Below are 16,466 nucleotides of genomic sequence, written 5' to 3' on the forward strand. Positions count from 1 at the left end.
CCATCCTTTGTATTGGTGCCCGTGTTCCCAGCCTTTGTATTGGTGCCCGTGTTCCCAGCCTTTGTATTGGTGCCCGTGTTCCCAGCCTTTGTATTGGTGCCCGTGTTCCCGTCCTTTGTATTGGTGCCCGTGTTCCCAGCCTTTGTATTGGTGCCCGTGTTCCCAGCCTTTGTATTGGTGCCCGTGTTCCCATCCTTTCTATTGGTGCCCGTGTTCCCAGCCTTTGTATTGGTGCCCGTGTTCCCAGCCTTTGTATTGGTGCCCGTGTTCCCATCCTTTGTATTGGTGCCCGTGTTCCCAGCCTTGGTATTGGTGCCCGTGTTCCCAGCCTTTGTATTGGTGCCCGTGTTCCCAGCCTTTGTATTGGTGCCCGTGTTCCCGTCCTTTGTATTGGTGCCCGTGTTCCTGTACTTTGTATTGGTGCCCGTGTTCCCAGCCTTTGTATTGGTGCCCGTGTTCCCAGCCTTTGTATTGGTGCCCGTGTTCCCATCCTTTGTATTGGTGCCCGTGTTCCCATCCTTTGTATTGGTGCCCGTGTTCCCATCCTTTGTATTGGTGCCCGTGTTCCCAGCCTTTGTATTGGTGCCCGTGTTGCCAGCCTTTGTATTGGTGCCCGTGTTCCCATCCTTTGTGTCTGTGTCCTTGGTGCCCGTGTTCCCATCCTTTGTATTGGTGTCCTTGGTGCCCGCGTTCCCATCCTTTGTGTCTGTGTCCTTGGTGCCCGTGTTCCTATCCTTTGTATTGGTGCCCGTGTTCCCATCCTTTGTATTGGTGCCCGTGTTCCCATCCTTTGTATTGGTGCCCGTGTTCCCATCCTTTGTATTGGTGCCCGTGTTCCCAGCCTTTGTATTGATGCCCGTGTTCCCATCCTTTATATTGGTGCCCGTGTTCCCAGTCTTTGTATTGGTGCCCGTGTTCCCATCCTTTGTATTGGTGCCCGTGTTCCCAGCCTTTGTATTGGTGCCCATGTTCCCAGCCTTTGTATTGGTGCCCGTGTTCCCAGCCTTTGTATTGGTGCCCGTGTTCCCAGCCTTTGTGTCTGTGTCCTTGGTGCCCGTGTTCCCATCCTTTGTATTGGTGTCCTTGGTGCCCGCGTTCCCATCCTTTGTGTCTGTGTCCTTGGTGCCCGTGTTCCCATCCTTTGTGTCTGTGTCCTTGGTGCCCGTGTTCCTATCCTTTGTATTGGTGCCCGTGTTCCCATCCTTTGTATTGGTGCCCGTGTTCCCATCCTTTGTATTGGTGCCCGTGTTCCCATCCTTTGTATTGGTGCCCGTGTTCCCATCCTTTGTATTGGTGCCCGTGTTCCCATCCTTTGTATTGGTGCCCGTGTTCCCATCCTTTGTATTGGTGCCCGTGTTCCCAGCCTTTGTATTGGTGCCCGTGTTCCCAGCCTTTGTATTGGTGCCCGTGTTCCCAGCCTTTGTATTGGTGCCCGTGTTCCCAGCCTTTGTATTGGTGCCCGTGTTCCCATCCTTTGTATTGGTGCCCGTGTTCCCAGCCTTTGTATTGGTGCCCGTGTTCCCAGCCTTTGTATTGGTGCCCGTGTTCCCAGCCTTTGTATTGGTGCCCGTGTTCCCGTCCTTTGTATTGGTGCCCGTGTTCCTGTACTTTGTATTGGTGCCCGTGTTCCCAGCCTTTGTATTGGTGCCCGTGTTCCCAGCCTTTGTATTGGTGCCCGTGTTCCCATCCTTTGTATTGGTGCCCGTGTTCCCATCCTTTGTATTGGTGCCCGTGTTCCCATCCTTTGTATTGGTGCCCGTGTTCCCAGCCTTTGTATTGGTGCCCGTGTTGCCAGCCTTTGTATTGGTGCCCGTGTTCCCATCCTTTGTGTCTGTGTCCTTGGTGCCCGTGTTCCCATCCTTTGTATTGGTGTCCTTGGTGCCCGCGTTCCCATCCTTTGTGTCTGTGTCCTTGGTGCCCGTGTTCCTATCCTTTGTATTGGTGCCCGTGTTCCCATCCTTTGTATTGGTGCCCGTGTTCCCATCCTTTGTATTGGTGCCCGTGTTCCCATCCTTTGTATTGGTGCCCGTGTTCCCAGCCTTTGTATTGGTGCCCGTGTTCCCAGCCTTTGTATTGGTGCCCGTGTTCCCAGCCTTTGTATTGGTGCCCGTGTTCCCGTCCTTTGTATTGGTGCCCGTGTTCCCAGCCTTTGTATTGGTGCCCGTGTTCCCAGCCTTTGTATTGGTGCCCGTGTTCCCATCCTTTCTATTGGTGCCCGTGTTCCCAGCCTTTGTATTGGTGCCCGTGTTCCCAGCCTTTGTATTGGTGCCCGTGTTCCCATCCTTTGTATTGGTGCCCGTGTTCCCAGCCTTGGTATTGGTGCCCGTGTTCCCAGCCTTTGTATTGGTGCCCGTGTTCCCAGCCTTTGTATTGGTGCCCGTGTTCCCGTCCTTTGTATTGGTGCCCGTGTTCCTGTACTTTGTATTGGTGCCCGTGTTCCCAGCCTTTGTATTGGTGCCCGTGTTCCCAGCCTTTGTATTGGTGCCCGTGTTCCCATCCTTTGTATTGGTGCCCGTGTTCCCATCCTTTGTATTGGTGCCCGTGTTCCCATCCTTTGTATTGGTGCCCGTGTTCCCAGCCTTTGTATTGGTGCCCGTGTTGCCAGCCTTTGTATTGGTGCCCGTGTTCCCATCCTTTGTGTCTGTGTCCTTGGTGCCCGTGTTCCCATCCTTTGTATTGGTGTCCTTGGTGCCCGCGTTCCCATCCTTTGTGTCTGTGTCCTTGGTGCCCGTGTTCCTATCCTTTGTATTGGTGCCCGTGTTCCCATCCTTTGTATTGGTGCCCGTGTTCCCATCCTTTGTATTGGTGCCCGTGTTCCCATCCTTTGTATTGGTGCCCGTGTTCCCAGCCTTTGTATTGATGCCCGTGTTCCCATCCTTTATATTGGTGCCCGTGTTCCCAGTCTTTGTATTGGTGCCCGTGTTCCCATCCTTTGTATTGGTGCCCGTGTTCCCAGCCTTTGTATTGGTGCCCATGTTCCCAGCCTTTGTATTGGTGCCCGTGTTCCCAGCCTTTGTATTGGTGCCCGTGTTCCCAGCCTTTGTGTCTGTGTCCTTGGTGCCCGTGTTCCCATCCTTTGTATTGGTGTCCTTGGTGCCCGCGTTCCCATCCTTTGTGTCTGTGTCCTTGGTGCCCGTGTTCCCATCCTTTGTGTCTGTGTCCTTGGTGCCCGTGTTCCTATCCTTTGTATTGGTGCCCGTGTTCCCATCCTTTGTATTGGTGCCCGTGTTCCCATCCTTTGTATTGGTGCCCGTGTTCCCATCCTTTGTATTGGTGCCCGTGTTCCCATCCTTTGTATTGGTGCCCGTGTTCCCATCCTTTGTATTGGTGCCCGTGTTCCCATCCTTTGTATTGGTGCCCGTGTTCCCAGCCTTTGTATTGGTGCCCGTGTTCCCAGCCTTTGTATTGGTGCCCGTGTTCCCAGCCTTTGTATTGGTGCCCGTGTTCCCGTCCTTTGTATTGGTGCCCGTGTTCCTGTACTTTGTATTGGTGCCCGTGTTCCCAGCCTTTGTATTGGTGCCCGTGTTCCCAGCCTTTGTATTGGTGCCCGTGTTCCCATCCTTTGTATTGGTGCCCGTGTTCCCATCCTTTGTATTGGTGCCCGTGTTCCCATCCTTTGTATTGGTGCCCGTGTTCCCAGCCTTTGTATTGGTGCCCGTGTTGCCAGCCTTTGTATTGGTGCCCGTGTTCCCATCCTTTGTGTCTGTGTCCTTGGTGCCCGTGTTCCCATCCTTTGTATTGGTGTCCTTGGTGCCCGCGTTCCCATCCTTTGTGTCTGTGTCCTTGGTGCCCGTGTTCCTATCCTTTGTATTGGTGCCCGTGTTCCCATCCTTTGTATTGGTGCCCGTGTTCCCATCCTTTGTATTGGTGCCCGTGTTCCCATCCTTTGTATTGGTGCCCGTGTTCCCAGCCTTTGTATTGGTGCCCGTGTTCCCAGCCTTTGTATTGGTGCCCGTGTTCCCAGCCTTTGTATTGGTGCCCGTGTTCCCGTCCTTTGTATTGGTGCCCGTGTTCCCAGCCTTTGTATTGGTGCCCGTGTTCCCAGCCTTTGTATTGGTGCCCGTGTTCCCATCCTTTCTATTGGTGCCCGTGTTCCCAGCCTTTGTATTGGTGCCCGTGTTCCCAGCCTTTGTATTGGTGCCCGTGTTCCCATCCTTTGTATTGGTGCCCGTGTTCCCAGCCTTGGTATTGGTGCCCGTGTTCCCAGCCTTTGTATTGGTGCCCGTGTTCCCAGCCTTTGTATTGGTGCCCGTGTTCCCGTCCTTTGTATTGGTGCCCGTGTTCCTGTACTTTGTATTGGTGCCCGTGTTCCCAGCCTTTGTATTGGTGCCCGTGTTCCCAGCCTTTGTATTGGTGCCCGTGTTCTCATCCTTTGTATTGGTGCCCGTGTTCCCATCCTTTGTATTGGTGCCCGTGTTCCCATCCTTTGTATTGGTGCCCGTGTTCCCAGCCTTTGTATTGGTGCCCGTGTTGCCAGCCTTTGTATTGGTGCCCGTGTTCCCATCCTTTGTGTCTGTGTCCTTGGTGCCCGTGTTCCCATCCTTTGTATTGGTGTCCTTGGTGCCCGCGTTCCCATCCTTTGTGTCTGTGTCCTTGGTGCCCGTGTTCCTATCCTTTGTATTGGTGCCCGTGTTCCCATCCTTTGTATTGGTGCCCGTGTTCCCATCCTTTGTATTGGTGCCCGTGTTCCCATCCTTTGTATTGGTGCCCGTGTTCCCAGCCTTTGTATTGATGCCCGTGTTCCCATCCTTTATATTGGTGCCCGTGTTCCCAGTCTTTGTATTGGTGCCCGTGTTCCCATCCTTTGTATTGGTGCCCGTGTTCCCAGCCTTTGTATTGGTGCCCATGTTCCCAGCCTTTGTATTGGTGCCCGTGTTCCCAGCCTTTGTATTGGTGCCCGTGTTCCCAGCCTTTGTGTCTGTGTCCTTGGTGCCCGTGTTCCCATCCTTTGTATTGGTGTCCTTGGTGCCCGCGTTCCCATCCTTTGTGTCTGTGTCCTTGGTGCCCGTGTTCCCATCCTTTGTGTCTGTGTCCTTGGTGCCCGTGTTCCTATCCTTTGTATTGGTGCCCGTGTTCCCATCCTTTGTATTGGTGCCCGTGTTCCCATCCTTTGTATTGGTGCCCGTGTTCCCATCCTTTGTATTGGTGCCCGTGTTCCCATCCTTTGTATTGGTGCCCGTGTTCCCATCCTTTGTATTGGTGCCCGTGTTCCCATCCTTTGTATTGGTGCCCGTGTTCCCAGCCTTTGTATTGGTGCCCGTGTTCCCATCCTTTGTATTGGTGCCCGTGTTCCTGTACTTTGTATTGGTGCCCGTGTTCCCATCCTTTGTATTGGTGCCCGTGTTCCCAGCCTTTGTATTGGTGCCCGTGTTGCCAGCCTTTGTATTGGTGCCCGTGTTCCCATCCTTTGTGTCTGTGTCCTTGGTGCCCGTGTTCCCATCCTTTGTATTGGTGTCCTTGGTGCCCGCGTTCCCATCCTTTGTGTCTGTGTCCTTGGTGCCCGTGTTCCCATCCTTTGTGTCTGTGTCCTTGGTGCCCGTGTTCCTATCCTTTGTATTGGTGCCCGTGTTCCCATCCTTTGTATTGGTGCCCGTGTTCCCATCCTTTGTATTGGTGCCCGTGTTCCCATCCTTTGTATTGGTGCCCGTGTTCCCATCCTTTGTATTGGTGCCCGTGTTCCCAGCCTTTGTATTGGTGCCCGTGTTCCCAGCCTTTGTATTGGTGCCCGTGTTCCCAGCCTTTGTATTGGTGCCCGTGTTCCCAGCCTTTGTATTGGTGCCCGTGTTCCCAGCCTTTGTATTGGTGCCCGTGTTCCCAGCCTTTGTATTGGTGCCCGTGTTCCCAGCCTTTGTATTGGTGCCCGTGTTCCCATCCTTTGTATTGGTGCCCGTGTTCCCAGCCTTTGTATTGGTGCCCGTGTTCCCATCCTTTGTATTGGTGCCCGTGTTCCCATCCTTTGTATTGGTGCCCGTGTTCCCATCCTTTGTATTGGTGCCCGTGTTCCCATCCTTTGTATTGGTGCCCGTGTTCCCATCCTTTGTATTGGTGCCCGTGTTCCCATCCTTTGTATTGGTGCCTGTGTTCCCAGCCTTTGTATTGGTGCCCGTGTTCCCAGCCTTTGTATTGGTGCCCGTGTTCCCATCCTTTGTATTGGTGCCCGTGTTCCTGTACTTTGTATTGATGTCCGTGTTCCCATCCTTTGTATTGGTGCCCGTGTTCCTGTACTTTGTATTGGTGCCCGTGTTCCCATCCTTTGTATTGGTGCCCGTGTTCCCATCCTTTGTATTGGTGCCCATGTTCCCATCCTTTGTATTGGTGCCCGTGTTCCCGTACTTTGTATTGGTGCCCGTGTTCCTGTACTTTGTATTGGTGCCCGTGTTCCCATCCTTTGTATTGGTGCCCGTGTTCCTGTACTTTGTATTGGTGCCTGTGTTCCTGTACTTTGTATTGGTGCCCGTGTTCCCATCCTTTGTATTGATGCCCGTGTTCCCATCCTTTGTATTGGTGCCTGTGTTCCCATCCTTTGTATTGGTGCTCGTGTTCCCATCCTTTGTATTGATGCCCGTGTTCCTGTACTTTGTATTGGTGCCCGTGTTCCTGTACTTTGTATTGGTGCCCGTGTTCCTGTACTTTGTATTGGTGCCCGTGTTCCTGTACTTTGTATTGGTTCCCGTGTTCCCATCCTTTGTATTGGTGCCCGTGTTCCCATCCTTTGTATTGGTGCCCGTGTTCCCGTACTTTGTATTGGTGCCCGTGTTCCTGTACTTTGTATTGGTGCCCGTGTTCCCAGCCTTTGTGTCTGTGTCCTTGGTGCCCGTGTTCCCATCCTTTGTATTGGTGTCCTTGGTGCCCGCGTTCCCATCCTTTGTGTCTGTGTCCTTGGTGCCCGTGTTCCCATCCTTTGTGTCTGTGTCCTTGGTGCCCGTGTTCCCATCCTTTGTATTGGTGCCCGTGTTCCCATCCTTTGTATTGGTGCCCGTGTTCCTGTACTTTGTATTGGTGCCCGTGTTCCCATCCTTTGTATTGGTGCCCGTGTTCCTGTACTTTGTATTGGTGCCCGTGTTCCTATCCTTTGTATTGGTGCCCGTGTTCCTGTACTTTGTATTGGTGCCCGTGTTCCTATCCTTTGTATTGGTGCCCGTGTTCCCATCCTTTGTATTGGTGCCCGTGTTCCTGTACTTTGTATTGGTGCCCGTGTTCCCATCCTTTGTATTGGTGCCCGTGTTCCCATCCTTTGTATTGGTGCCCGTGTTACTGTACTTTGTATTGGTGCCCGTGTTCCCATCCTTTGTATTGGTGCCCGTGTTCCCATCCTTTGTATTGGTGCCCGTGTTCCTGTACTTTGTATTGGTGCCTGTGTTCCCATCCTTTGTATTGGTGCCCGTGTTCCCATCCTTTGTATTGGTGCCCATGTTCCCATCCTTTGTATTGGTGCCCGTGTTCCCATCCTTTGTATTGGTGCCCGTGTTCCCATCCTTTGTATTGGTGCCCGTGTTCCTGTACTTTGTATTGGTGCCTGTGTTCCTGTACTTTGTATTGGTGCCCGTGTTCCCATCCTTTGTATTGGTGCCCGTGTTCCCAGCCTTTGTATTGGTGCCCGTGTTCCCATCCTTTGTATTGGTGCCCGTGTTCCCATCCTTTGTATTGGTGCCCGTGTTCCCATCCTTTGTATTGGTGCCCGTGTTCCCATCCTTTGTATTGGTGCCCGTGTTCCCATCCTTTGTATTGGTGCCCGTGTTCCCATCCTTTGTATTGGTGCCCGTGTTCCCAGCCTTTGTATTGATGCCCGTGTTCCCATCCTTTGTATTGGTGCCCGTGTTCCCATCCTTTGTATTGGTGTCCTTGGTGCCCGCGTTCCCATCCTTTGTGTCTGTGTCCTTGGTGCCCGTGTTCCCATCCTTTGTATTGGTGCCCGTGTTCCCAGTCTTTGTATTGGTGCCCGTGTTCCCATCTTTTGTATTGGTGCCCGTGTTCCCAGCCTTTGTATTGGTGCCCATGTTCCCATCCTTTGTATTGGTGCCTGTGTTCCCGTACTTTGTATTGGTGCCCGTGTTCCTGTACTTTGTATTGGTGCCCGTGTTCCCATCCTTTGTATTGGTGCCCGTGTTCCCATCCTTTGTATTGGTGCCCATGTTCCCATCCTTTGTATTGGTGCCCGTGTTCCCGTACTTTGTATTGGTGCCCGTGTTCCTGTACTTTGTATTGGTGCCCGTGTTCCCATCCTTTGTATTGGTGCCCGTGTTCCCACCCTTTGTATTGGTGCCCGTGTTCCCATCCTTTGTATTTGTGCCCGTGTTCCCATCCTTTGTATTGGTGCCCGTGTTCCCATCCTTTGTATTGGTGCCCGTGTTCCTGTACTTTGTATTGGTGCCCGTGTTCCTGTACTTTGTATTGGTGTCCTTGGTGCCCGTGTTCCCATCCTTTGTATTGGTGTCCTTGGTGCCCGTGTTCCCATCCTTTGTATTGGTGCCCGTGTTCCCATCCTTTGTATTGGTGCCCGTGTTCCTGTACTTTGTATTGGTGCCTGTGTTCCCATCCTTTGTATTGGTGCCCGTGTTCCTGTACTTTGTATTGGTGCCCGTGTTCCCATCCTCTGTATTGGTGCCCGTGTTCCCATCCTTTGTATTGGTGCCCGTGTTCCCATCCTTTGTATTGGTGCCCGTGTTCCCATCCTTTGTATTGGTGCCCGTGTTCCCAGCCTTTGTATTGGTGCCCGTGTTCCCATCCTTTGTATTGGTGCCCGTGTTCCCATCCTTTGTATTGGTGCCCGTGTTCCTGTACTTTGTATTGGTGCCCGTGTTCCTGTACTTTGTATTGGTGTCCTTGGTGCCCGTGTTCCCATCCTTTGTATTGGTGTCCTTGGTGCCCGTGTTCCCATCCTTTGTATTGGTGCCCATGTTCCCATCCTTTGTATTGGTGCCCGTGTTCCTGTACTTTGTATTGGTGCCTGTGTTTCCATCCTTTGTATTGGTGCCCGTGTTCCTGTACTTTGTATTGGTGCCCGTGTTCCCATCCTTTGTATTGGTGCCCGTGTTCCCATCCTTTGTATTGGTGCCCGTGTTCCCATCCTTTGTATTGGTGTCCTTGGTGCCCGTGTTCCCATCCTTTGTATTGGTGCCCGTGTTCCCATCCTTTGTATTGGTGCCCGTGTTCCCATCCTTTGTATTGGTGCCCGTGTTCCCATCCTTTGTATTGGTGCCCGTGTTCCTGTACTTTGTATTGGTGCCTGTGTTCCTGTACTTTGTATTGGTGCCCGTGTTCCTATCCTTTGTATTGGTGCCCGTGTTCCCATCCTTTGTATTGGTGCCCGTGTTCCTGTACTTTGTATTGGTGCCCGTGTTCCCATCCTTTGTATTGGTGCCCGTGTTCCCATCCTTTGTATTGGTGCCCGTGTTACTGTACTTTGTATTGGTGCCCGTGTTCCCATCCTTTGTATTGGTGCCCGTGTTCCCATCCTTTGTATTGGTGCCCGTGTTCCTGTACTTTGTATTGGTGCCCATGTTCCCATCCTTTGTATTGGTGCCCGTGTTCCCATCCTTTGTATTGGTGCCCGTGTTCCCATCCTTTGTATTGGTGCCCGTGTTCCCATCCTTTGTATTGGTGCCCGTGTTCCTGTACTTTGTATTGGTGCCTGTGTTCCTGTACTTTGTATTGGTGCCCGTGTTCCCATCCTTTGTATTGGTGCCTGTGTTCCTGTACTTTGTATTGGTGCCTGTGTTCCTGTACTTTGTATTGTTGCCCGTGTTCCCATCCTTTGTATTGGTGCCCGTGTTCCCAGCCTTTGTATTGGTGCCCGTGTTCCCATCCTTTGTATTGGTGCCCGTGTTCCCATCCTTTGTATTGGTGCCCGTGTTCCCATCCTTTGTATTGGTGCCCGTGTTCCTGTACTTTGTATTGGTGCCCGTGTTCCTGTACTTTGTATTGGTGTCCTTGGTGCCCGTGTTCCCATCCTTTGTATTGGTGTCCTTGGTGCCCGTGTTCCCATCCTTTGTATTGGTGCCCATGTTCCCATCCTTTGTATTGGTGCCCGTGTTCCTGTACTTTGTATTGGTGCCTGTGTTTCCATCCTTTGTATTGGTGCCCGTGTTCCTGTACTTTGTATTGGTGCCCGTGTTCCCATCCTTTGTATTGGTGCCCGTGTTCCCATCCTTTGTATTGGTGCCCGTGTTCCCATCCTTTGTATTGGTGTCCTTGGTGCCCGTGTTCCCATCCTTTGTATTGGTGCCCGTGTTCCCATCCTTTGTATTGGTGCCCGTGTTCCCATCCTTTGTATTGGTGCCCGTGTTCCCATCCTTTGTATTGGTGCCCGTGTTCCCATCCTTTGTATTGGTGCCCGTGTTCCTGTACTTTGTATTGGTGCCCGTGTTCCCATCCTTTGTATTGGTGCCCGTGTTCCTGTACTTTGTATTGGTGTCCTTGGTGCCCGTGTTCCCATCCTTTGTATTGGTGCCCGTGTTCCCATCCTTTGTATTGGTGCCCGTGTTCCTGTACTTTGTATTGGTGCCCGTGTTCCTGTACTTTGTATTGGTGCCCGTGTTCCTGTACTTTGTATTGGTGCCCGTGTTCCCATCCTTTGTATTGGTGCCCGTGTTCCCAGCCTTTGTATTGGTGCCCGTGTTCCCATCCTTTGTATTGGTGCCCGTGTTCCCATCCTTTGTATTGGTGCCCGTGTTCCCATCCTTTGTATTGGTGCCCGTGTTCCCAGCCTTTGTATTGGTGCCCGTGTTCCCATCCTTTGTATTGGTGTCCTTGGTGCCCGCGTTCCCATCCTTTGTGTCTGTGTCCTTGGTGCCCGTGTTCCCATCCTTTGTGTCTGTGTCCTTGGTGCCCGTGTTCCCATCCTTTGTATTGGTGCCCGTGTTCCCATCCTTTGTATTGGTGCCCGTGTTCCTGTACTTTGTATTGGTGCCTGTGTTCCTGTACTTTGTATTGGTGCCCGTGTTCCTATCCTTTGTATTGGTGCCCGTGTTCCCATCCTTTGTATTGGTGCCCGTGTTCCTGTACTTTGTATTGGTGCCCGTGTTCCCATCCTTTGTATTGGTGCCCGTGTTCCCATCCTTTGTATTGGTGCCCGTGTTACTGTACTTTGTATTGGTGCCCGTGTTCCCATCCTTTGTATTGGTGCCCGTGTTCCCATCCTTTGTATTGGTGCCCGTGTTCCTGTACTTTGTATTGGTGCCTGTGTTCCCATCCTTTGTATTGGTGCCCATGTTCCCATCCTTTGTATTGGTGCCCGTGTTCCCATCCTTTGTATTGGTGCCCGTGTTCCCATCCTTTGTATTGGTGCCCGTGTTCCCATCCTTTGTATTGGTGCCCGTGTTCCTGTACTTTGTATTGGTGCCTGTGTTCCTGTACTTTGTATTGGTGCCTGTGTTCCTGTACTTTGTATTGGTGCCCGTGTTCCCATCCTTTGTATTGGTGCCCGTGTTCCTGTACTTTGTATTGGTGCCTGTGTTCCTGTACTTTGTATTGGTGCCTGTGTTCCTGTACTTTGTATTGTTGCCCGTGTTCCCAGCCTTTGTATTGGTGCCCGTGTTCCCAGCCTTTGTATTGGTGCCCGTGTTCCCATCCTTTGTATTGGTGCCCGTGTTCCCATCCTTTGTATTGGTGCCCGTGTTCCCATCCTTTGTATTGGTGCCCGTGTTCCCATCCTTTGTATTGGTGCCCGTGTTCCCATCCTTTGTATTGGTGCCCGTGTTCCCATCCTTTGTATTGGTGCCCGTGTTCCCATCCTTTGTATTGGTGCCCGTGTTCCCAGCCTTTGTATTGATGCCCGTGTTCCCATCCTTTGTATTGGTGCCCGTGTTCCCATCCTTTGTATTGGTGTCCTTGGTGCCCGCGTTCCCATCCTTTGTGTCTGTGTCCTTGGTGCCCGTGTTCCCATCCTTTGTATTGGTGCCCGTGTTCCCAGCCTTTGTATTGGTGCCCATGTTCCCATCCTTTGTATTGGTGCCTGTGTTCCCGTACTTTGTATTGGTGCCCGTGTTCCTGTACTTTGTATTGGTGCCCGTGTTCCCATCCTTTGTATTGGTGCCCATGTTCCCATCCTTTGTATTGGTGCCCGTGTTCCTGTACTTTGTATTGGTGCCCGTGTTCCTGTACTTTGTATTGGTGCCCGTGTTCCCATCCTTTGTATTGGTGCCCGTGTTCCCACCCTTTGTATTGGTGCCCGTGTTCCCATCCTTTGTATTGGTGCCCGTGTTCCCATCCTTTGTATTGGTGCCCGTGTTCCCATCCTTTGTATTGGTGCCCGTGTTCCTGTACTTTGTATTGGTGCCCGTGTTCCTGTACTTTGTATTGGTGTCCTTGGTGCCCGTGTTCCCATCCTTTGTATTGGTGTCCTTGGTGCCCGTGTTCCCATCCTTTGTATTGGTGCCCGTGTTCCTGTACTTTGTATTGGTGCCTGTGTTCCCATCCTTTGTATTGGTGCCCGTGTTCCTGTACTTTGTATTGGTGCCCGTGTTCCCATCCTTTGTATTGGTGCCCGTGTTCCCATCCTCTGTATTGGTGCCCGTGTTCCCATCCTTTGTATTGGTGCCCGTGTTCCCATCCTTTGTATTGGTGCCCGTGTTCCCATCCTTTGTATTGGTGCCCGTGTTCCCATCCTTTGTATTGGTGCCCGTGTTCCCATCCTTTGTATTGGTGCCCGTGTTCCCATCCTTTGTATTGGTGCCCGTGTTCCTGTACTTTGTATTGGTGCCCGTGTTCCCATCCTTTGTATTGGTGCCCGTGTTCCTGTACTTTGTATTGGTGTCCTTGGTGCCCGTGTTCCCATCCTTTGTATTGGTGCCCGTGTTCCCATCCTTTGTATTGGTGCCCGTGTTCCCATCCTTTGTATTGGTGCCCGTGTTCCTGTACTTTGTATTGGTGCCCGTGTTCCTGTACTTTGTATTGGTGCCCGTGTTCCTGTACTTTGTATTGGTGCCCGTGTTCCCATCCTTTGTATTGGTGCCCGTGTTCCCAGCCTTTGTATTGGTGCCCGTGTTCCCATCCTTTGTATTGGTGCCCGTGTTCCCATCCTTTGTATTGGTGCCCGTGTTCCCATCCTTTGTATTGGTGCCCGTGTTCCCAGCCTTTGTATTGGTGCCCGTGTTCCCATCCTTTGTATTGGTGTCCTTGGTGCCCGCGTTCCCATCCTTTGTGTCTGTGTCCTTGGTGCCCGTGTTCCCATCCTTTGTGTCTGTGTCCTTGGTGCCCGTGTTCCCATCCTTTGTATTGGTGCCCGTGTTCCCATCCTTTGTATTGGTGCCCGTGTTCCTGTACTTTGTATTGGTGCCCGTGTTCCTATCCTTTGTATTGGTGCCCGTGTTCCCATCCTTTGTATTGGTGCCCGTGTTCCTGTACTTTGTATTGGTGCCCGTGTTCCCATCCTTTGTATTGGTGCCCGTGTTCCCATCCTTTGTATTGGTGCCCGTGTTACTGTACTTTGTATTGGTGCCCGTGTTCCCATCCTTTGTATTGGTGCCCGTGTTCCCATCCTTTGTATTGGTGCCCGTGTTCCTGTACTTTGTATTGGTGCCTGTGTTCCCATCCTTTGTATTGGTGCCCATGTTCCCATCCTTTGTATTGGTGCCCGTGTTCCCATCCTTTGTATTGGTGCCCGTGTTCCCATCCTTTGTATTGGTGCCTGTGTTCCCATCCTTTGTATTGGTGCCCGTGTTCCTGTACTTTGTATTGGTGCCTGTGTTCCTGTACTTTGTATTGGTGCCTGTGTTCCTGTACTTTGTATTGGTGCCCGTGTTCCCATCCTTTGTATTGGTGCCCATGTTCCCATCCTTTGTATTGGTGCCCGTGTTCCCATCCTTTGTATTGGTGCCCGTGTTCCCATCCTTTGTATTGGTGCCCGTGTTCCCATCCTTTGTATTGGTGCCTGTGTTCCTGTACTTTGTATTGGTGCCTGTGTTCCTGTACTTTGTATTGTTGCCCGTGTTCCCATCCTTTGTATTGGTGCCCGTGTTCCCAGCCTTTGTATTGGTGCCCGTGTTCCCATCCTTTGTATTGGTGCCCGTGTTCCCATCCTTTGTATTGGTGCCCGTGTTCCCATCCTTTGTATTGGTGCCCGTGTTCCCATCCTTTGTATTGGTGCCCGTGTTCCCATCCTTTGTATTGGTGCCCGTGTTCCCATCCTTTGTATTGATGCCCGTGTTCCCATCCTTTGTATTGGTGCCCGTGTTCCCAGCCTTTGTATTGATGCCCGTGTTCCCATCCTTTGTATTGGTGCCCGTGTTCCCATCCTTTGTATTGGTGTCCTTGGTGCCCGCGTTCCCATCCTTTGTGTCTGTGTCCTTGGTGCCCGTGTTCCCATCCTTTGTATTGGTGCCCGTGTTCCCAGCCTTTGTATTGGTGCCCATGTTCCCATCCTTTGTATTGGTGCCTGTGTTCCCGTACTTTGTATTGGTGCCCGTGTTCCTGTACTTTGTATTGGTGCCCGTGTTCCCATCCTTTGTATTGGTGCCCATGTTCCCATCCTTTGTATTGGTGCCCGTGTTCCCGTACTTTGTATTGGTGCCCGTGTTCCTGTACTTTGTATTGGTGCCCGTGTTCCCATCCTTTGTATTGGTGCCCGTGTTCCCACCCTTTGTATTGGTGCCCGTGTTCCCATCCTTTGTATTGGTGCCTGTGTTCCCATCCTTTGTATTGGTGCCCGTGTTCCCATCCTTTGTATTGGTGCCCGTGTTCCTGTACTTTGTATTGGTGTCCTTGGTGCCCGTGTTCCCATCCTTTGTATTGGTGTCCTTGGTGCCCGTGTTCCCATCCTTTGTATTGGTGCCCGTGTTCCCATCCTTTGTATTGGTGCCCGTGTTCCTGTACTTTGTATTGGTGCCTGTGTTCCCATCCTTTGTATTGGTGCCCGTGTTCCTGTACTTTGTATTGGTGCCCGTGTTCCCATCCTCTGTATTGGTGCCCGTGTTCCTGTACTTTGTATTGGTGCCCGTGTTCCCATCCTTTGTATTGGTGCCCGTGTTCCCATCCTCTGTATTGGTGCCCGTGTTCCCATCCTTTGTATTGGTGCCCGTGTTCCCATCCTTTGTATTGGTGCCCGTGTTCCCATCCTTTGTATTGGTGCCCGTGTTCCCAGCCTTTGTATTGGTGCCCGTGTTCCCATCCTTTGTATTGGTGCCCGTGTTCCCATCCTTTGTATTGGTGCCCGTGTTCCTGTACTTTGTATTGGTGCCCGTGTTCCTGTACTTTGTATTGGTGTCCTTGGTGCCCGTGTTCCCATCCTTTGTATTGGTGTCCTTGGTGCCCGTGTTCCCATCCTTTGTATTGGTGCCCATGTTCCCATCCTTTGTATTGGTGCCCGTGTTCCTGTACTTTGTATTGGTGCCTGTGTTCCCATCCTTTGTATTGGTGCCCGTGTTCCTGTACTTTGTATTGGTGCCCGTGTTCCCATCCTTTGTATTGGTGCCCGTGTTCCCATCCTTTGTATTGGTGCCCGTGTTCCCATCCTTTGTATTGGTGTCCTTGGTGCCCGTGTTCCCATCCTTTGTATTGGTGCCCGTGTTCCCATCCTTTGTATTGGTGCCCGTGTTCCCATCCTTTGTATTGGTGCCCGTGTTCCCATCCTTTGTATTGGTGCCCGTGTTCCTGTACTTTGTATTGGTGCCCGTGTTCCCATCCTTTGTATTGGTGCCCGTGTTCCTGTACTTTGTATTGGTGCCCGTGTTCCCATCCTTTGTATTGGTGCCCGTGTTCCCATCCTTTGTATTGGTGCCCGTGTTCCCATCCTTTGTATTGGTGCCCGTGTTCCTGTACTTTGTATTGGTGCCCGTGTTCCCATCCTTTGTATTGGTGCCTGTGTTCCTGTACTTTGTATTGGTGCCTGTGTTCCTGTACTTTGTATTGGTGCCCGTGTTCCTGTACTTTGTATTGGTGCCCGTGTTCCCATCCTTTGTATTGGTGCCCGTGTTCCCAGCCTTTGTATTGGTGCCCGTGTTCCCATCCTTTGTATTGGTGCCCGTGTTCCCATCCTTTGTATTGGTGCCCGTGTTCCCATCCTTTGTATTGGTGCCCGTGTTCCCAGCCTTTGTATTGGTGCCCGTGTTCCCATCCTTTGTATTGGTGCCCGTGTTCCCATCCTTTGTATTGGTGCCCGTGTTCCCATCCTTTGTATTGGTGCCCGTGTTCCCATCCTTTGTATTGGTGCCCGTGTTCCCAGCCTTTGTATTGGTGCCCGTGTTCCCATCCTTTGTATTGGTGCCCGTGTTCCCATCCTTTGTATTGGTGCCCGTGTTCCCATCCTTTGTATTGGTGCCCGTGTTCCCATCCTTTGTATTGGTGCCCGTGTTCCCATCCTTTGTATTGGTGCCCGTGTTCCCAGCCTTTGTATTGATGCCCGTGTTCCCATCCTTTGTATTGGTGCCCGTGTTCCCATCCTTTGTATTGGTGTCCTTGGTGCCCGCGTTCCCATCCTTTGTGTCTGTGTCCTTGGTGCCCGTGTTCCCATCCTTTGTGTCTGTGTCCTT

General features: G+C 51.9%; 1 protein-coding gene across 1 annotated transcript in view; it reads left to right on the forward strand.

The window, feature by feature from the left end:
* ARSG (arylsulfatase G) overlaps positions 1–16,466 on the forward strand; it is a 62,930-nt gene that overhangs the window by 32,927 nt on the left and 13,537 nt on the right. The gene's annotated exons all lie outside the window — the stretch shown is intronic.

This window comes from Aquarana catesbeiana, linkage group LG12, assembly GCF_042186555.1.
Source record: "Aquarana catesbeiana isolate 2022-GZ linkage group LG12, ASM4218655v1, whole genome shotgun sequence".
Lineage (NCBI taxonomy): Eukaryota > Metazoa > Chordata > Amphibia > Anura > Ranidae > Aquarana > Aquarana catesbeiana.